This window comes from Cupressus sempervirens, chromosome 7, assembly GCF_028749045.1.
Source record: "Cupressus sempervirens isolate cs-2001-9-10 chromosome 7, ASM2874904v1, whole genome shotgun sequence".
Taxonomy (NCBI): Eukaryota; Viridiplantae; Streptophyta; class Pinopsida; order Cupressales; family Cupressaceae; genus Cupressus; species Cupressus sempervirens.
Genome location: NC_143124.1, coordinates 664,057,479 through 664,081,213, shown reverse-complemented (window position 1 = coordinate 664,081,213; position 23,735 = coordinate 664,057,479).

Below are 23,735 nucleotides of genomic sequence, written 5' to 3'. Positions count from 1 at the left end.
TATTATGATGCAAAGTATAACTAGTTTAGTATAGTGGTATTACAAGATAGATAATGAGATCGGACATTTTGGCCTAGCAAATTAAATTGTTTGGACAATTCAATTCCTTGGCAACAGAGGGACTACATCCAAGGACTTAACTCTTGGATAGCATGGTTTTATTTTGTTTATTGGTATTTGTGTGGACATGTTTGGTAAAATATTTTGTAAACCAAAAATATTAATTACTCTCAAAGTTATAATGGAAGGACTTATTTGGTGTGCAAGCATGGGATAGATGATATATGATGTGTGAGCCTTGATGTTGGATCAAATAATATGTGAGCTTTATTGGGAGTAATCTAACATTGTAATGTCATATATAGTTCATTATAATTGTAGTACTTTCTTTGTAATTGGATAGTGAGTCTAGACTGTGGATTTAACCTTCATTCTCGAACATTAAGAGGGTTGTACACCTATAAAAAGGTCTTGTCCTTTAACAAGGACCAATATACTAAATGATATATAGTGACTCCTAAGAGGGGTCAGATCTCCTTACATAGATATTTTCATATTAGTGCATCATCTTGTGGGTTCAATCCCCACTATGGTTTTCCCTTGGCCAGGATTTCCTTAAGAATAAAATCATGGTGTTATGAGTTCTCTCTTTATGTATTCTCTACTTTTATGTATTGTTCTTTGTAATTTTTTATTGTTAAGTTGTAAAGTATGGAATTGGTTTAGAATTTTTGCAACATTGATTCAACCCCCTTCTTAGTGTTGCTTGATCCTAACAAAAGGAGGGTGAATAGTATGGAGGGGGTTTGAATAAGGTTATCCATCAAACTCAAAATTGAACAATCATTTTAAATAAATTTTTGAATATCATAAATCAATAGAGGCTCACATTTATATAAGTTTTTTTTAATGATAGACTAATAAAATGGCTATTTTTATAAAGTATTTGGCAACATATGGTTAATTCTTTCTAAAAACTATTAGAACACTCTCCTAGGGTAAACATAAGCCTTAAAATTTTAGTTTCTCCCAAACAACATAATGGAAATATCTTATCTTTGGTAAATGATAGTTCTTTATATGTATTCTAACAAGGAAAAGTTGTCGGTTGAGAGAAAATGGTTTGCTAGTGGTTCTATGATGCCTTAGGCTTGTATTACTATTACTAATGATGTTTAACAACTACAATCAAAGAGTTTGATGGTTTTGTATATTGAAGCATGAATTTATAAGAATGGAAATGATCTTACATTATTTCTAATGGCTGAAGATATTTTGAGTATGTAAAGTAATGAATTTTGAAACCCTTTTATTTACTATTATGTCATGCAAGAAAGTGTGAATGTCATAATTAAGAAAATATAATTAACAAATGACCGTGTATTCCAAGCTAATTTTGAAATACCTATTCTTCATGGTGAACACTCTTTAATAGAAACATAAGAACCTTGATTTAAGCCTTCAGAGTTATTACAAACATTCAATGTTATGGGAAAGGGTAATGTTGTTTTTGGATACCAAAATAATCAAATTCTTGATTAAGAGTTAAAAATGAGTATAACCTTTCAAACATCACATGTCAAGCCTTTTACATGTTGTTAACAATTCTATGGTATGTGCAAAATCATGGTGTAATGAACTAGGCCCTTAAGTGACAATCAAAATTAAGAAAATCAAGGTTAGGAAAGTTGACATAAAAATTTGAACAAGTCATCAATCTTATATCAAAAAGAAGTAAGAAAACAATTTGTAGAAAATTGAATGTTTTCTAAGCTAGTGGCCCTTTTTTGAAAAATATTTATTCTATATTACATGAAAACTTTAAATTTCAATGCAGTAGTACAAAAATTCCAAGAAAAAGATAAGAATAGTGATGTGACCTAAATATAATTTTTTTTGTCAAGATTCTAGATATAACAAGAAGACACATGTCAGGATGTGAAACATTTTTTTTTTTTTTTCCAAGTAGATATTAATTATGCTTTTTCTACTATAATTTTTTTAGAATAAAAAACACGTGTGCCTTACCATTGTAACTTAGTCTAAAACTCATAAACTTGAAAACATTTTTTCTTATATTAAACAAAGCATATAGAATGTAACACAGATTTTAGATTCAAAAAATATAATATCATTTGAATGCTATAGTTATTTTTCAATCGTTTTACCAATCGAGACACTGAAGATTACTTAATTAGAAAATAAATAATGATTACTCATTACATTAAAAAAATTACACCAATTATATTGATGGAAAGTTCAGAATTTCCTTAAGACCATCTTTATTTCATCATCTACTAGGGGAAACATGATTTTTGGGTTGACCATGTAGGCTTGCCATGCCAAAACCAAAGCCCAAAGAAAATCATCAAGAACATATATAGTTGTGTCAAAGGTAATGTGTATCTGATAGTTAGTGGGTATGAAATAGCTATCTAATATCTGAGGGATATTAAATATTTGATATTTAGAAAATGCATATATAATAAGTTTTAATATTATACTATATATAATATAAGATATTATAATATATATAAATAAGATATTATATATAATACTATGTTATTGTTTTGCACGGGGGGGGTGGGGAGATGGCATCAATGAATATAACAATGTAGACTAGATGAGATGAATTCATTGGTTAACCATATTCACCCTAAGTCATTCAATACAAGAGAAAAAGGGGCTTCCAAATATAACTCAAGTTAGATTAGCAAAACCCAAATATGATAAAGAGATGCCAATATTAAACCCAAATTATACTAAGGCAATAGCAAGAAAGCCCTCTTTCATGCAATGTTCATTAACTTTAGATGTGCAATGTGAGTGTAAATTAAATCACTAGATCTAGGAATAATATGTATGCAAGCAATCCAATCAAAATAGAAAAAAAGATCTCTAATATGAGATAACAAGAAGGTGGAAAAATGACCTCAAAATATGCAATGGAAAGTGTTATTTTGCTCCCAAAATTGTGGATTTACAGCTGCTACAAAAAATATAACTATGGACTTGTGATCAAGATAGATTACCTAGAAATCATAAAAATCTCAAATCTCCAAGTACAAATCAATTTGGCCAAAATCTACTAATAGGTTTATGGGATGACAAACATTTTCCTAGAGCAAAAAAATAAAGTCAACCCATATTACAAAACCCTTAGCTAATAGTTTCTAGATCTAAATTTGTAATTATGATGACTTATTCCTACAAACGACAAAAAATAGTTTTGTTTGTGGGTGAAGAGATTTTCTTGGTTAATACCTAGATTAAGGAATCAATCTTCAAATTGAAATGATGATGGTGATGAAGGAAATTCTAGCAAGTAGTATAACTAAATCTAGCAATGAATGGTATCAATACCTTTGTAGATGTAATTAAATTTAGTATGTTATCACGTATGTCAATGTATTAGCCTTGAATTTGCATAAAACCAAAAAGGAAAAAATGCAAGTAAGAACCTCATGAATGAGAATGCTTGTGGCATTCCTTGATGAATAGTGGAAGAACATGACTTAGCTGATGGAATATCTCCTCCTTGGAAGCCAAAATCCACTACCACCTTGAAGGAAGTAGCTTAATGCAAGAAGGAAATGCTAGATCTTGGAGAATGCATGATGAATGCCTTGTAAATTATTGCTTGATGTCTCATTTAGGCATGTATGTTTTATCTTGATAATGTATGGATAGAAATTAAATCCCCAAGCCTCCTTATATACTAGTTTTTAGGATCAAAAATAAAGTAGACAATCAGAGAATAAAATAAAATAATTTAAACAACTAAGATACATTGATCCCTAGTACCCAAATCTCTCTCGATATAGGTTGACCAAGTTGACCAATTCCTAAGTGTTTTCCTTAGAAAGGGGACCCTAAGCTCTAGAAGAAATGTGGAAATATTCAATAAATGTTGAGAGCATTAGAAGATATGAACAAAAATGTGATAAAATAGAACCTAAAGAGAAATGTGTAGAAATTAGAGATGACCTAGAAATTTGAGCAAGTTTGGAAGAAGAAAGAGACACCAAAAGCACACTAAGAAAAGTCCAAGAGGTCTCAAATTGAAGTGCTTCCATGTTAAGATGGTACATTTAACCCCCACTTTAGTGATTCATACTTTGATTAGATGAAGAACAAGAAGAGATGAAGAGATAAGTGACAAGAAATCGAGAGATAGAACATCACAAATCTCAAGGACATAAGTCCCAAAATCTAGGATCCTAACTCCATGCCCATGCACAAGAAAATGAAAACAAAGAAAAAGAAAAATAAGAAAAAAATAAAAGAAAAACAACAACAAAAGTAAAAGACACATAAGGGGTTAGTAAAAAAAACACAAATCAACTAGTGAAGGATACCTTAGCTATGGAAATGTCTCACCCACTAATAGCATATTTAGAAGGCTATTAAAAAATTATTTAACATAGGAAAGACAAGAATATCACAAAGGATGATATCCTTCATGACTCTATCCTACTATAATGAAGGTGTGTGTGTGTGTGTGTGTGTGTGTGTGTGTGTGTGAGGGAGAGAGTGAGAGAGAGAGAGAGGGAGAGATTATCTTTTCCATGAGGGTTTATGTGCCTTACTATAAATCACAAAAACAAAAGAAGGGATAAAATGGTCTAATAATTTTGTATTTTTGGTAGTCAATCATGTGGGTTTGTTGTTGATTTTTGCATGTATGATTATGTTTTTGTGTTAATCCATGGATCAATTCTTTGGTATCACTATTAGGAATGCAAAAATCCTAAAGACATATATGATTGATAACACCTTGATGAAAGATGTCCCAATATGATATCTATGTTCTCATGGTTTTGGTTCCTTTTGTTGTTTAGAATAAAGAAAAGAGAGATAAAGATACAATGAAAAATGTTTAATTATGACCTTGTTGTACAAATATAAACAATGGAAAGATGGAGGTATAAGAGGATTTGTGTGGACCTTAAAATGAAATAGGAAGACCAATGTTATGGATCTAAATTTATAACAATTAGAATCTCAAGATCACTTGTAACTGTAAATATAGGATCTTGAGGTTGATTGTTATTTGTAAGAAAAAAATTATCTGAAATTGAAAGTAATAAAATTTCTATAACATTTGTTTCCTAGGAACAAAATGGTTTTCAATATGTTCCCAATTTTTTTGGCTGAAAACTACAAGGTTGGTGCATCATATACTAATCTATTCATAAATTTTTTGATAGGTTTGTCTCATATTCCTTGATGGTGTAATCCTTGTGTAATAAATGGAGTTTTTTCTAAATTATTGTGTGATAAAAAGGAGGATAATTCTAGGAAGACTTCAAGACTTGGATGCTTGAAGACATTGAGAATACCTAGATGTTGAATTGTAGAAGAGATCTTGAAATATAATTTCTTGATTTCTTGATTTATAATGGTTTATTGATTATTAAAGGAGGAGAGATAGAAAAATTATATATACCTCTCATTGCATTTTGAGATTCAAATATAAATTAGACCAATAAAAAGGACCTAATATATAACCAAAATAAAGCATAGAGATCTAAGCTAAAATTGAGCCAATTCGGATGGGAACATAATGTTTCAAATATTAAGTCCCTAGGAAAAAAATTGAAACATTTTGTTCCTAAGAGAATGCAATTAAATTGGAATGAAAAACATTAGAGATAGGGAAATTTATAGAAAAAAAGGCACATCTAATTTTGAGTTCAGGGAGGTACACAAAGGCCACAAACATTAACATGGGGATCATGTAGTATAATAAATTATTGAAGAGGAGAAAAAATAAAGGAAAACACTTATAATTTAGGGCTTACCTTGATTTTTTAAGAGATTGGACTAGTATAGGACTTGTAATACTAATTTAAATGTCCAATGAACATAAAGAGAGCTTGAAATCAATTTGGAACCCCATATATGATCAAATAGGACTTAAATGAGCATCTAATTATATATGTTAACTTTTTAGATCGGTTCATTTAGCCCCCTTTTTAGCAAAACTCAAAGATACACACACACGCGCACGCGCGCACACACACACACACACAAGTAAAAATAAATGTATTTAATATAATCAAAACTAAAGTTCTAACATGTAATTTAGAGGAATGAGATTTACATGTGAAATTAGAAATGGCATATGTCAGACTCACCAAAATTTATAATAAGAAATAGTGATCAAGTGGTATTAATCTAATCTCCTATTTAACATTGGGAATATAAAACCTCCTGAAGACAAATATGACTAGAAATGCCTTGATGGAAGATATGCCAATATAATATCTATTCTCTTTTTATTTTAGTTCCTTTTATTATTTATACTAAAGGAAAGAGAGATAAAGAAACTATAAAAGAAATCTAATTATGAAATTGTTGATATTAAAGATATACCCAGAAATAACTATAACAACAATAAGAAAAGTAGAAAAATAGGTACAAGACACATGGCATTTTTTGTTAGCCCTAACTGATGATGTAGTTGAGAATGCTATGAATATATGTAAAAGATTCATATCAGCTATTATATTTTCATTTATGTCAAGTATTAGTTTCTTAGACAATATGTTAATTTAATAGAGGGACATATAAAGTTGATTGATGAAGAGGATTTAAAGAAAGTTATTGATGATAGAATTGATAAGTATGGTATTCAATGGGCACTTGAATGTGTTGGATAGTGATAATGTAATTCTTATTTGATTATTTTACAATAATGTAATATTGTAATGTAATGTGGTACACAAGATAAACTGAGTGATAATGTTAACAACGGAAGACAGTGTTCACCGAGCAATTGGTAATGTAAAGTAAAAGTTTAGTGTTACCTAAGCAAGTTTAGTATTGATTGAGAGAGATATTATGCTAGTGAAATATTATGTTCACAAAGTAATGGAAAGAAGAAAAATTTTGTGATGATGGAATCTAAAGATGACTTTTGGTAGAAATAAAGAATTTTTGAGAAGTTCAAAGGTGCGAGTCAAAGTTTGTTACAAAATCTATGATTGGAAAAATACAATGAAGATATAATGATGAAAATTGAAGAAGGATAAGTATGAACACAAAGTTATATGAAATTTATAATTTCTAATTGACTAAATGCATTGAATCTAAGATTGATGATTGTAATTAAGCATCAATAATTGGAAGAATCTAGAAGCACAGAGACTACTATTTTAAGGAGTAGGTGAGAAAGGTTTTGGTTGTTGGTTGGATGTGTATTGAATTATTAAGGAAGGAGATCATAGTGATTTTTTTTTGTAGATGAAAGAATCAAAGGAGAACTGAGCATTAAAGAAAAGAGAAGATCAAGTAGATTTGAAAGAAAGAGAAAGACTAAAAGAGTGAATCATATAGTAAAGAGATCAAAGGAAAAATATCAAAGAGAGACTGAGTAGAAAAGAGATTTGAATAAGAAAGGTAGTACTAGGATGGGTGACCTCTTGAGAAGTCTTAATGCTTCACCTCTGTGAGAATCACCTAGATTTAATGAGTGCTAAGTGTTCTATTTATTCTCATGAGAGACATATTCATGTTGAATCACTGCTCATGAAATGTGGTTCAATGAGTTTGACTCAAAAACTACTTAGTTAAATCATGATAATGCAATTTGACTAGTTGTATAAATTATCTCCTACTTATCAATTGATGAGCTTAGGGGGATTTCTAATGAATGGTTCATAGCTCACAACACTTGTTGAAGGTTTTATAAATGGGGCTGGAAGCAGTGTGGGTTTAACCATGTAGGAAACTCCATAGTTAAGCACACTCAAGATGGAGTAGTATTGGGATGGGTGAGCTCCTGAGAAGTCTTGGTGCTTCACCTCTGGGAGCATCACCTAGATCCAATGAGTACTAAGTGTTCCATTTATTCTCATGAGATATGGATTCATGTTTAATCACTACTCATAAAATGTGATTCAATGAGTTTGACTCAAAACTACACAGTTAAATCCTAATAGCAATATCACAATTTGACTTGTTGTGGAAATTATCTCCTACTTGTCAAGAAAGGTAGTGCTAAACCTAAAAGATAAATTTATATTGTTACTTTCTTATCATTGTAGCAAAAAAATCTTGTTAACTTAATGGACCTAACAAGTCTATGAAATCCTATATGGTAACATTGAGTAGTGGTGTTTATAAGTTCTTTAGACCAAGCCACTCTTTAGATAGGATCAAAGAGTGATAAGGTCTAGATGATCTTTTGGTGTAAATCCTCTAACAAGGTCACATTAAAAATTTTCATGTAAACCTTTAACAAGTTTGGTTCCTAATAAAACTCACTTCAAAAGAGTGTATATTTTGGATTGTCCATCCTAGGTGGTTTTTCCCTTTACAAGGTTTCCATGTTAAAAATCTTGGTGTCAAATGTGTGAATGTTGTAAGTTGTTTTACTTGTTATTTACTTTTTAATACAATTTGGTAACAACTAAGTTATATTACTAACATTAGGTAATAAAAGAAATAGTGAATGAATAGTTTGGAACAAAATGATATTAAGTGTTAATTGTGAAGTTGAATGAGATCTTCAAGTGATTACTTATGATGTTCATGAAGTTTGTTTGGTAATAAAGTGTTTGAAGGGATTGTAGGATAACTAAACATAACTTATTCAACCCCCCACCCTCTTAGTTATGTAACAATTGGTATAAGAGCAAAATGCTTAGAGAAATCTAAGTTTAAAGGAACTTGAGCTAAATATCTAAAGATGTATAACAGAGAGGTACCAAAGCTAAATAAGGAGAGTTTCTAATCATGGAAAGACTGAATGAGGCTACATTTATCTAGAATTGGAGATCATATTACTCATTTTTTGGACACTAAATACACTACACCTCCATCCCCTATGATAGTGGAACAAATAATTGAGAAGAGGAATTATAATAGCCTAATGATTGAGATTGCATCTACTCTCAATGATGTCAAGTTTGATGATATCAAGAACTGTACAAATTATAAACATTTATGGGAGAAATTGGCACATGTAAATGGTGGAGATTCAAATGTACTAAGAGCTAAATTTGAAAGTTTAAGAGGCAAGTATGATGAAATGAGAATGAAAGAAAGTGAAAATGTTTCATAGTATGTGATTTGAATTAAAGAAGTTGCAAGTGTAATTAGAGTTGTTAGAGGAATTATTAGTGGCAGTGAAATTATAAGTAAAGTTCTTAGAATCCTTCTACCTATTTATGTTATCAAAGTTTTTAAAATTCAAGAAGTGAGAGCTATGTCTTGTAATATTTTGACACTTGATAGTTTAGGTGGTTAGTTAACTGCACTTGAATTGGGCAATTATGATAATAGTATGGTTACACTTGGAAATGTTTTTAAGTCTTCACTAACCATTAGAAGTTCAAAGAAAGAAAAGAATGGAGTGAATAAATTGAATATGAATCTGAAGATGATATGGATGAAATTGAAGCATCGCTTGCAAGAAGTTGACAAGAGTTGAAGGTAAATACAAAGGTAAATTGCCCCTAGTTTGTTTCAAGTGCAATGAAGTTGGTCATTTTTCTGATAAGTGTCCTAACATAACTAAGAGTGATAGAAATAAGCATAAATATACAAGTATAGGAAGAACAAGGATTACAAAGATAATGGGAAGAAATCATGCTCCATTTTTGATGAAGAGCACACCAAGTCTAGTACTAATGAAGAGAAGGAAGTAGTTGAGATGGTATATGTTTCTATCAAGGAAGATCCCAATGGAGAAAGGCATGAGAATGATTCTACCCTTATTTTTCATGATAGCAAGAATGATTCATGAATTATAGATAGTGGATTCTCATATCACATGAGTGATGATCTACTTGTAAGTTTGTCAAATTTGAGGAAATTGATGATGGTAGAAATGTTAAGTCAGGTAATGATGTTCTGTGTCTAGTAAAAGGAAAAGGGTCACTAATATCGAATGATAATATTACGTGTGATGATTCTTATTGGGTACTGTAATCACCTAAAAATGGTCATCTAGACTATTATCTCCCTTCCCAGCATTTTGGCTAAATTATTAATCATTTTCTTAGGCCAAATTACTAAAGATCAATTCATTTGATTTTAACCTATAGTTTGACTATAATATCCTAAGTCCATATTTGATTAAAAAAACATGTGCCCTTTTAATTAAATAAAAGACCCCATTCTTCTAACACAATCAATGTGCACACATAAAGTCTTTTTCCTATTTACAAATAAAAAGAAAAAACTTTATTTCACATGAAAAGTTAACTCTTTCTCATTGGTTGACTTAATCTTGCACATAGATCATGCCAAAAATCAACCCCCACCCTTGGTCATCTATTTCTTGATCTTGATCTCAACTGTCTGTATACCTTTAAAAGAGAGAGCTCCTTCCCACTCTAGGGATCTTATTTTTGAGCTAATGCTATGTTGGAGGTTTACTTATAGATTCTCAAAGCATTTGTGGAGAACTTCTATTCTTTTCATCTCATTCTTTGCATTTTCATACTAGCTTACATCCATTTGCAAGTAGTCTAGTTCCTTTTGAAATAGCTTTGATCACCTAGTTTAATTAGTATGGCTTGGTAACATTATCATATTGTTAGCATAGTTGCATTGTTCATTTCAGTCTAGCTTAGCACATTTCTTGTATTTCATGTTTGAGAATCCCTTTGATATTGCACTATTACTCTTGTTTAAGGAATCTTCCATTGTATGGTTTACTAGCAAGGGTCGTCTCTCAAGGCTTAGTTGAGAGCTCCTCATATGCATAAGCACACACCTTTACACTCCATGGATATGGAGCTCTAAGCCACCATTCAATAATTCCAATCTATGGAATACCTTGCATAGAACGGTTTAGAGAACTGCACTTTCTTATTGTATATTTTTGGCACCCACCATGGGGAAAGACATCTTAGCTTTTCCTCTCAAACTAAACTTTTGTCTTTCATTTTATGCTTGTTGTTCTATCTTTTTTCTCTACAGTCACAATTATTGTGTAATACTTTATTAGTATCCTATGATAATTATCAATATTGTTGTGCAATACTTTACCAGTTAAAGTTTCACACGCCCATATAGAAGTATGTCACAAAAATGTATATAGTTCTATCAAATGAGTATAGTGTGAAGTATCATACAAAATAGAAGTATCATTCCCCTATACTGAAAAGTATCACACAATATCTTTTCACCATAAAACTATCACCCAGCCTGGAAATTTTTGTTTGAGTTCTTTGGTCAATGTTTGATCTTTGGTATTATGTTTTTCAGATTTCTAAGATTTTTTATTGTCTAACAAAGGTTTTACTGTAGGTTTTTACATTAGTCTAGACTAACCCTCTTTTTGGACTAACATTTTTTTCTTGTAGAGTTTCTTTAAACGCTTTCAAAATTTCCCTAAAAAGAACACATGTCAAAGCTTTAAATGCAAAAAGGCTATTAATGATTTTTTTAGGGCTTCTTAAAAGCATAAAAAAAAAAACAAACAAATGTTCCTTATTTCCCTTAATTTATGAGTGACAATATTACTAGTTGTTCATCTATCATAAGCACATAAAACTTACAATTAGGATCTTTTGGTGGTAGGAAAATGTGCTTTTCACCCTTGGGGTGATCAAAAATCTTGACTCGCCTTTAGATTTCAAAATTAAGTGGGATAATTGAGCTTCTTGGTGTGTTTGAGGAAATGATTGGAATAGGAGAGTATGCTCTTCACCCTTGTGGTGAATTAGAAATCTTGACCTCCAAAAGTGGATCCATTTTGTGTAGTTTAGAATCCTTTAGAGGGCCTACTCTTGAGAAATCAAGAGGAACAACCCAAGTGGGGAAAAGCAAACCTAGCTATTATGACCCACTATAAAATCAAGGCTATCAAGGACACAAAACCTTGGTAGAGATAGTGCTTTTCTTTTCTTAGTGTGAGTACTTTTGGGATTGGGACCATGAGGAAAATGCTAGGAAAGAATTTTTAAGGTACTCTTGTGGCCACGAGGTCTATTACTTGCCACAAGGTAAGGTGTTCTATAATTGGGAGGAAGGGAGGTGTTATGAATGGAAGCCCTATCTAAACATCATAGGTTAGAAGCTACCTTTTTTTTTTACTCAACATCTTGGTGCAAGGACTAATCTTATTGGATTACCTAGATCACCCCAAGATTTTACACTCACCATTTATGTCCCCTTGGTTTTTCTAATGACACTTCCATGACAAAGCCAATATCTCTCATGGGTGCTACTTGGTGTGAGGTGAAGGGGCATCAAGCGTGGGCCAAGTTGTTGAGTAAAGAATCATGACCTTAGGTAGTATTTTTTGGCATCTGTCTTTGAATGTGAACAAACCCGTATAAACATCCTTCAACATCAAACAATCTCATTAGCATTCATAGAATTATCTTTTGATTTCATAATTGCATGTTGGAAAGGTTTCTTTGTCCCTTGTCCAACTCTTTGAGACACATAAATATCCCATACTATTTTCAAACCATGTTATTTTCTACTGCAAATTGAGGTCTTATACTATCAAAAATACATTCTAGTCTGAAATGTTCAAAAAAAACAAACTAAAACATAGATTTTCAAGCTCTAAACTATATTTGTCATAGTTTACTAGCCCTTTATCACATGAACTTCTAAGAAATAGCATACGATATTTCATATCTATCAAAGTATTGCATGACCATTCTGAACTCTATCACCTGATAGTTATCAAGTGTATTGCACATCTTAAGGATATATATCACATGAACAAAAAGTATTGTCCAACTATATAAAAGTATATTGTACGATAAAAAATTTTGACCTTCTATCTCCTTGTGTTCTAAGAAATATTGCCCAGTCACTGCTACTTCCAAAATAGAGTCAAAATTGTGCCATAGCTGATTTAGGGGTGTTGTCACTTTTTTCTACCTAGGTCTGGTCTAAAACATCCATAATAGGTATTGTTATAAGTTGAAAATATTGGTCTAGTTCATCAGATATAAGCTAAAAAAAATTAATGGCCACTTGTCAAAATCTTATTACCTCTCTATGCTAGCTACTTGCTATCGAGCTTCTTGCTCATCTTATTGGCTTGAGTTGTTAGTGTTGTAAGTTCTTGAGAACCCTCAACATGTCACTGACTTATTTTATCTTTGAAAATTGATCATTCTTAACCTTACAAAATTCAAATTTGAAATTATTTTCCTCATCTAATTAGACGTAGACATTTCCTTACATGTCGATGGCGACTAGGTTCCAAGTCAGTCAAGGAAGTCATCCTTCTTTCACCTTTGAACAATTAGTAACTTGAATTAGGCATCCTCATGGACAATCTTATGTGGAAGAGCCTATCTATGATAAGCATCAAGAGGCTAACACTTGGTATAACCACTCTATAGTTTTGAGAACCCTTTCAATACACCCTTTGATACTCTTAGGGCTGAGGATAGTGTGTCAATCACCATGCATCCTAAATAGAGGAAATGCCACTTAGAAGAACAAGCACATCTAGAAAAAGAAAGGCCATAAGAGGCCATACACGTGGCCACTAGAGAAAGATCATATCATTGAGTTGAGGTTGATGCTCATGTGCATAATGTTGAAAATAGGCATGGTTACTATAGCAATCCTTTTGTAACAATCCTCTTGGTGAAAATGATGGAAATATGGATCTCCTAGAATCACTGTAGGATTGTGTCCATCATCACCTAGGAACTCATAGTCACATCATGAAAGTAAGGTCAATGAAAAAATCACTAGCAAAGATCTCATAAGATTTCAACAAGATGAGGTCACTAAAAGGTTGATGCTAAAGGCCTTAGAATAAAATGGGGACCAATATTTTCAATAAATATTGGCTAAGGGATGGAAACTCCCTCATGATTTTTATGTGCAAATAATCATCCAAAAATGAGAACCTATTGAAGTTGAGATCTTGAGAGAGGAATTATGAGAACTCATAAACCAACTCAATCAATTACAAGTTTCCAACGAACAACCCAAGACCTCTTTTGTAGAATCAATATGTGTTCTTCCCTTTGATAGGAGTCTTTACATGGTCTCATTTCCTATGGATATAGAGGTTCCCAAATATGAGAAATATGATGGAAATGGTGATCCTCATGATCATGTAAGACACTTCTATTCTCTTAGCATGGACTTTATTCTTGAAGACACTTACCTTATGAGGTTGTTTGCTAGGAGCTTGAGGGGCCAAGACATGGAATGGTTCACAAATTTGTCAACTTCTCTCAAGTCATTTGATGAACTTGCACAAAGTTTCATCCAACAATATTCTTATAACATTCAACATCCTATCAGTATGTTGGACTTGTGCAATATCATGCAAAAAAAGGGTAAGCCCTTTGCTACATACCTCCACGATGGAGATCTTTACACTCTAGATACCCTCACCAAATTCTTAAGACCTAGAAAATTGACATCTTTGTCAATACACTTGTACCTAAACTCTACTATGATCTTAGGAAGCAATTTTTCACATCCTTCAATAACATGATCGAAAGTGCATATTGCATTGAGGATGTTGTTCTCAAGAAAGGCGACATTGTGTTGAACAAAGACAAAAATGGAAAAGACAAAAATAAACCTTGGGAAAAAACAAGTATTTTTTCAATGATGGACTAGTAGATGCTCCTAAGACCAAGGAATTAGCCTTCAACCTTTCTAATTCCATTTATGTTGCCAAATAACAAGAGATTACAAAGTCTCAGACCTTTGACAAGAATAAGAAATCATCTAAACCAAAGCACATTTTTACATCAATGGTAGAATCTTATGAGGTAGTCCTAAAGACCTTGCTCGCAAATAAGCTTGTCATTCTTTCAGACAACTCTTGGCCCTATAACCTAGCCACCAAACTTGATTGGTGGAGAGATTATCATTTTTTCATTTATCATAGGAGCAAGGAACATAACATCAAAAATTGCTTCAAACTCAAATATGTTATTGAAGACTTTATTGATAGAGGCAAAGTTGTAACAGATGGCTTAGTAAAAAATTATGACCATAAAACCTTCAAGCAACCATTACCTAAATATGAAAAAGGGGAATCATCCCATGGTAACAAGAAAAGTCATGATGCAAAGATCAACTACACCTACACTGATGATGACAATGTCATAAACATGATAGAACCTATTGAACATATTTGCACGATGGGTCCTAAATTTGACAAGGAACCCAACTATGACATGGATGATGAAAGATCTAGGCTAGTCCTAAGAACACACGATGCTCAACAAAATCATAGGGACACTATGCCTAAGGTAGTTCTTAAGGTAGTTGAACCTTCCTCCTTGCATGGTGAGACACTCAATGCTATTACTAGAGGGCAATCCAAGGTTGTCCTCATAGTTGAAAACAATCCTAAGGCATGCTTCCTCATCCAAACAAGTAGCTACTACAGCTACATCTAGCTATGATCCTGTCACTATTGCAATGAACTCTTGTGAAAATATCCATCTTTGAGTTGTTCTAACTATCTCCTTTGCACAAGGACATTCTTGAAAAAGCTTTACGCATAGTAAATGTTCCCACAGATATTGATATTAAGTGATTCCAAGACATGATCAATTGTATTCTTCACCTCACTACCTCACATTCTCTAAAGAAGATGACAAGTCACTTAGTCATCCCCATAACCTATCTCTCCATATTGAGGTCCAAATCTTCCATCCTCACATCTGTCGAGTCTTGATAGACAATGGTGTTGGGTTAAATATTGTCTCCTTCAATGTTATCCAATAGCTAAGCATGTCTAAATTTTCTATTGGCCCTAGGCAGAAAATCACCATCAGAGCCTATGATGAGGTTGAATAGCCTTCTAAAGGCCTTATTGTGTCATTAGTTTGTGTGGGTCTTGTTGAAAAAGATGCAGTCTTTCAAGTATTAGACATCTCGCTAGCATATAATTTGTTTCTAGGAAGACCATGGATTCATTATATGCAAGAAATATTGTCAACATACCATCAACATATCATATTCCCACTCAATGGTACCAAGATAGTTATTCTAGGGGATAATTCAATGTCTATCAACATGCTCTTTACTATTGAAATGATAGTCCCCTATAATCTCTCTTCCTATAAGCTCACACGATCCCTTAATGAGTGTGAATATACATTGAAAATGATGAGCCTTGGTATGGGAGAATAAAATCTTGACTCTATTGTTTCTCTGTCAATTTCTCCAAAATCTTATGGAAAATCCACTAAGAAAATGAAGCCCTCAACTTCTCTTATGATCATTTTTGGGACCTTTGTTTAGTCCTCTATTCCCTTAGAAGAAGAAAGAGAAGACTAAGATATAAGAGATTTGATTTATAGGGAAGAAGAATATGTTTAAGAGGTTAAGGTAACCACCCTCATTTCTCCCAAGCACTATGGAAAAGGCTACAAATTACTTAAATACATGAGCTATCATGGCCAAGGGTCCTTAATAGTGATAAGAAATCTCTTGTAGAACCCTTAAGTCATACTAAGGACCAAATAAATAGAGATACTACTAGCCTAGGCTTTGGGCTAGAGGATTAATTACCAAGGTTTGATAGATGAGCTCCCATGTTTAGTGAATCAGACAATGATAATCCACCCTTTTCTACTGCTATTTTACAAGAAGATGATTTCATGCCTCCTAATTCTCTCCTTTGGGGAGAAGATCAAGTGGTCACACATAATGATGTTGAGGATTCCACCTCTAGACAACATGAATCTAATGAATCTAATCACAAAGATCCTAACAAAGGAATGATAAAAGAAAATATTTCTTGCTTGTTAGCCTGGGACCAAAGTATAGATTCTGGTGAATATGAATGGAATATCTCTATGTTTCCTCTTATGATTTAGAAGTGGATTTCATCCTTGCTTATGCTACCCAACCAAACATAGTCAATGAGTATATTCTAGGGTTTGACAAGTTTAGTTCACAATCTACTCTAATGGATCATGTTGGTCCGTTTAGGTCTATTCCTAATTTGGATTCCTTTGGAACTTTCACTAGAGGCTTGACCTCTTGTGTCACCAGAGATGACTCCTTCCACATTGACAATCTTGAAGCCTCTACTTCCCTCATTGATCCACCCTGATCTGATAGATTGGTCTACTCAACACCAAAGATCGGAATTACCATCTTTTTAGAATGACAATGAGATCTTAGGCTACATCAATGTCATTGAACCTATGATATCTTCCACCAGGAAATCCATGGTTAACATGATGAAAGCATATATCAAGTACCTTGGTCAAAAAAAAAACAAAAAAAAAGCATTCAGATGACAAAAACCACTTTTTCATAGTGTTTGAATCTCAAAAAAGTAAAAATAAAGACATATCCATGGGTGAAAACCTCTATGAGGTGCCTGAGGATGAGGTTCTTGGTAGTTTATCTAGCTATTTCCAAGATAGATTTTTAGTTATTATTGAACCTACATAGCCTATCAATCTTGGTATAGAAGAGTCTCCTAAGATCATTCATGTTGCTCAATCATTATCAACTAGGGAAAAGGAGGAATTTACTGAATTCTTACAAGAAAATAAAAACAACTTTACATGGACCTATTCAGATATTCTTGGCCTTGGCATAGATCTTGTCATGCATCACTTATCTATTTCTCTTGGTGTTAAACTCATCAAGAAAAAGTTGAGAAAAATGCATCCACATGTTTCTCTCTTAGTCAAAGAACTGGAAAATCTCTTAAGTGCAAAATTCATCTGAGCTATTGACTATTCAAAGTGGATCTCTGACATTGTACCTATGTCTAAACATGATAATTCCAGAAATGTGTGCACTAATTTTAGAGACTTCAACAAAGCCTGACTTAAGGATAATTTTCCACTTCATAACATAGACATGATATTGGACATGATAGCGGGTTATGAAATGTGCTCTTTAATGGATGACTTTTCTAGATACAATCAAATAAAAATTGCCTCTAGAGATCAAGAGAAAATAGCCTTTACATGTGCATGGGTTACTTTTTTTTGAAATGTCATGCCCTTTGGATTAAAGAATACAAGAGCCATCTACCAAAGAGTCATGACTACTATCTTCCATGACATGATGTACAAGAATATAAAAGATTATGTTAATGACACCTTAGCTAAATCCAATAAAAGAGATACACACCTTGAGGATTTGAGTTTAATATTGGACCACATGGAACTATTTCAACTTAGGTTGAGCCCAAAAAATGTACCTTTGGAGTCACATTAGGAAATTCACTAGGCTACGTCATATATGAAAAAGGCATAGAAGTTGATCTGGAAAAGGTGCAAGCCATTATTGAAATGCCTCCGCCTAAGAACATTAGACAATTAAGAAGTATTCAACATGTTAGGAGGTTTATACCTCAGTTAGCTAATAGAGCACAATCTTTGAACAAGAACTTGGACAAAGGCTCCACTTGTATCTAGAATGAAGAATATTAGAAAAGATTATATCAAATCAAAGGTATTTGAATAAACCTCCAATATTAATGCCACCTATACCAAGAAAACCTTTGATCCTATACATCTCAACTATAGATTCTTCCTTAGGAGCATTACTAGCACAAAGTGATGAGGATAGAAAGGAATGTGCTATATACTACATTATTCACACTTTGGTAGCTTATGAAGTAAATTACAGCAAGATTCAAAAAGCTTCTCTCACAATGGTGTTTTCTGTTGGATACAATTGTTCAATTGTGTGTTATCTTTGATGTTACACAAATGTCATATCAGTTATTAGACAGAGTCTACCAAGCTCAATTGGTCAACAAGGCAATTACAAAGTCTACCAAGCATTCTTGAATGTTACACTGTGGAGACAATTTCTATCGAGCTCACTCGAGCATTGAAGGATTTTGTAGCAGAATTCAGTTTCTACTGAGCTCACAAGGTCAGTGAAGGAAAGTCAATATTTACCAAGTTCACTCAATCTCCAAAGGATTTTGTAGAGTTCGCAGTGTTTACCGAGCAGGGTCGGCCAATGAAGGAATTCATTATTTTGAGAAATAAAGTATAATTGTTTCATGTAATGAATGTAGCCGACTGATATAATGATTATTGGTAATTATAACTTGTAATTGAGCTAACTTGATAATTTGTATGGTATAAATAAAAGGTCAAGTTGTGAATTCTAAAGTATGGATGGATGAATGAGCGAGCATGCAAGTGAGTTAATTGTGTGAAGAAGAAAGTGTGAGCAAATTTTGAAGAAGGATCAGATATCCTTGAGGAGCAGCAAAGGTGCATTTGATCAAAGAGGATCTAGTGAAGCAAAACAAAGATCTATAATAGAAAAGTTTAGTTGCATCTCATTCAGGTCACTTCATTGTTACTTGTCATCATTGTAGCAGTGATTCCTAAATCTCTTAATAGAGTTGGTTTAACAGCCATTTTTTTAAATCCTCTAACAAGGTGGACAATTCTATTGAATTGTTCTAAAGTCCTCTAGCAAGGCCACTCCTAGTAGGGTGTTTAAATCCTCTAACAGGGTCACACCTAATAGTGTGTTTTATAACCTTTAACAGACTTGGCTCCTAACAGGGCTCACTTCAGAAGAGTGAAAATTGGTAGCTAGTTACTTGGTGGTTTTTCCCATACTGGATTTCCACATTAAATCTGGTGTCTCTTGTGTTGATGTTATTTCTTTTATGCATGCATGTTAAATCTTTGTGAATTCTTAATAAGTTAACATACATCTACCGAGTTATAGCATTTTTCTGTGTGGCTACTGAGTGACAGCAGTAACTAAGTTTATATGACATCTAAGGGATCTATGGATTTGCTTTTGTTGTAACTGATTCACAACCCCCCCCCCCCCCCCCCCGCCCTCTCAGTTACTCCATCTATATTTCCAACAATTGGTATTAGAGTTTTTGGTGCTTTCAAGAAGGATTTCAAGGATCTAAGCTAAAGATTAGGATGTCTTACATGAGGGAAATTCCAAGGCTTAATAGGGATAACTTTTTAGCATGGCAAGGTCTCATGAGACTCCATCTAGCTTCCATTGGAGATACGAGATTAAAATATCTTGATGAAGCATATGTGACTCCTTCTGGTACACTATCTACCAATGACATTGCTGAGAAGAAGACTCATGACACCATGATCATAGACATTGCATCTACCCTAAGCTATGAAGAATTTGTTGATGTCAAGAACTACAAAACTACCTTTGAAATGTGGAACAAGTTGAAAGATATCTATGGAGGTGATGATAATGTAAGAAGAGCCAAAGAAAAAAGTCTAAGAGGATAATTTGATCAAATGAGGATGAGAGAGGATGAAAACATTGCCAAATATGTTGAAAGAGTCAAAGTAGTCATTAGTGCAATCAAGGCTTCTGGATGAGACATTGAAGAGGAAACAATTGTAAGTAAAGTTCTTAGAACTTTACTTCCCATTTATGCAATTAGAGTTTATGTAATTCAAGAAAGAAGATGTGAAGAAAATCATAAGATAAATTTAGAAGCAATAGTAGAAAGATTGACTACATTTGAGCTAGATAAGTATGACAACTATGTTCCAGCTTCCAAGAACATTGAATTAGCATTTGAAGCCAAGCTTTCACTCAAAGAAAAAGGCAAGAAGATAAAGGAATCTCAGTCAGAAAGTGAAGAAGAATCAGAATAAAGTTCCAACAGTGATCTTGAGGTGGTCAAAGCTCTACTAGCAAGGAAATATTCTAGAGGAAAAGGGAAATAAAAAGGTAAAGTTCCTCTGATCTATTTTTCATGTGAGGAAATTGGACATATTGCTGCTACATGCCCAAAAAAGAAAAATAAGGATGAGAAGAAAGGTCACAAGTGCAATGGTAGGAAAGATTTCAAATCATTCAATGACAAAGGTAAGAAAACATGTTCCATGGCTAAGGATTCTAATGATTCTGATCATGGTGAAGATGAAATTGTTTACATTGTTGTGAAAGATGAATCTGATAATGATGAGGAGGATGAAATGACACTTATCTTTCATGTGAGAAAAAATGATACATGGGTCATAGATAGTGGTTGCTCTCATCATATGACTAGTGACAAAACTAAGTTTGAACAATTTGAAGACTATGATGGTGGTAGTGTGATGTTTGCTAATAATGAACCTTGTTGCATAAAAGGAAGAGGAAGAATCTCACTAACCAAAAAGCTTGTATGTGATAATGCATATTGGGTTAAAGGACTAAAACACAATCTGTTGAGTGTGGCATAGCTACTCAATATTGGATTCAAAGTAGAATTCATGCATGGAAAAACAAGACTGTTGAATGAAAAAGGAAAGTTTATTGGATCAAGCATACAAACTAAAGGTAACTTGTTCTATCTTGAACTTGGTGAATGTTCATGCTTTATTGCTCAAGTTCAAGAAATTTGGTTATGGCACAGAAGGTTATGTCATGTGAACTTTGATAATTTGGTGAAAATAAGAAAATTTAGGAAAGTAAGAGGCATTCCTAGTATAAAGAAACTTGAGGTTAGTCTATGCGAAAATTGTCAGATTGGTAAGATGGGAAAGACTAGCTTTAAAAGTAAGAACTATTAGTCTGAAGAAGTTTTGAAAATTGTGCATACTGATTTGTGTGGACCTATTGGAATTAAAAGTTATACTGGAGAAAATTTCTTCATTTTTTTTGTTGATGATTCCTCAAGAATGATGACTATCATGTATCTGAGAGCGAAATCAAAAGCATTTGAGAGGTTCAAATGGTATTTGGCCATAGAAAAGAAGGAAACAAGGAAAAGATTGAAATACTTGAGGTCAGATAGAGGTGGTGAGTTCATCTCCCATGAGTTCAATAACTTTTGCATTGAAAGAGGAATCAAAAGATAGGTATCAGCCCTTGGAACTCCCGAGCAAAATGGAATAGTTGAAAGGAGGAATAGATCTATCATGGACTGTATAAGAACCTTAATGATTGAAAACAACATTGCTATCAAATAATTGAAGGAAGCTATCAACACTACAATTCATACCTTGAACTGAGTACAGCTAAAGAAGGACTCATTCAAAACCCCCTATGAGTTATGGTATGGCTACAAACCTAATGTAAGTTACCTAAAAGTATTTGGAAGTAAATGCTATATTTTGAAAGAACCTAGAAAAGGTAAATTTGATGTGAAGGGTGATGAAGGAATATTTTTAGGATATTCTTGCAAGAGTAAAGCATATAGATGTTTGAACTTGTCTACTCACAAAGTCATAGAAATTACACATATGAAAGTTGATGAGTTTGTACAAAGGACTGAAGAAGAAAGCAAAAAGGAACTAGAAGATTATAAGAGATTTATTTTCATTAAACCTGATACAATGCCAAATACATCTATCAATCAGGAAACTTCTACTCCCGAGTCTTAAGTCACAGAGTTGCAAGAAGTTCAAACTAAGCTATAGGAAATTGAGTCACATTCAGATGCTACCAAGCCAATGCCTACCAAGTCTGAAGGACCCAAGCTATAGACAAAATAGCCAAAACCTGAATTAGAAATACAAGAGGATGACAATACAATTTGTTCAAAAGGCAAGGAACCTGTATTAGCCAAGTATGTCAGGAGACATCATACTCCAAATCATATCATTGGAGACAAATCTAAATGTACTATGACAAGAAGTAAGCTAAAAGGTACTTGTTTACTTGCTGATTTTGAACTTAGAAATGTCAAAGATGCATTAGAAAATGAAAGTTAGATTAAGGCTATGAATGAAGAGATAGAGAAAATAGAGAAGAAGAAAGCATGGACTCTTGTACCCAGGCCTAAAGATAAGAATGTGATTGGTAAGGTGTCAAGGAACAAAGCTAGACTAGTATGTAAAGGCTACTCTCAAGAAGAAGGAATAGACTATGGAGAGACTTTTGCTCCTGTTGCAAAATTGGAAGGTGTTAGGACCATACTTGCATATGTTGCATATAAAGAATTTAAGGTTTATCAAATGGATGTCAAATCTACATTTCTCAATGGAATACTAGATGAAGAAGTATACAATGAATAGCCTAAAGGTTTTCATGATCTAGACAACAAGTACATGGTCTGCAAATTATACAAAGCATTGTATGATTTGAAACAAGCTCATAAAGCATGGTATGAAATATTGCATAACTATCTTATTCAGATTGGTTTTTAGAGAACTAATGATAATAGTAGCTTGCATATCAAGCAAGGACTAGATAACAAGATTGTTTTGGCAGAAATATTTGTGGATGATACTTTGTTTACAGGAAATGATGATCTATGCAAAGAATTTTTAGAGCACATGAACAAGGAATTTGAGATGTCAATGTTTGGTGAGATTAAATTCTTTGTTGGTCCTCAAATTCAATAGAGTAAGAATGGTATCTACATCACTCGGTCTAAATACATCAAGGAGATACTCAAAAAGTTTGGCGTGGAAGTTTGTAAACCAATTGAAACTCCTATTTTCACTAGACTAAAGCTTATCAAGGATGATGAATCAAAGGAGGTAGATCAGACATTATATAGATCAATGATTGGAAAGTTGTAGTATGTAGTTCATACAAGGCTAGATATTGTTGTTTTAGTAGGTATAGTTGCAAGATTTTTAGATTGGCAATCAAAAGGATCATAAGATACTTGAAAGGAACTAAAGATTATGGATTATGGTATAAATTTGGAGGTAATTTGGATTTGAAAGTGTTTACTGATGTTGATTGGGTAGGAAACATTGATGATAGAAAGAGTACAAGTGGAGGAGCATTCTTTCTTCGAAAGAGGTTGGTTTCTTGGACAAGTAAAAAGCAAAATTGCACATCTCAATCTACAGCAGAAGCAGAGTATGTTGCAGCAACAGTGAACT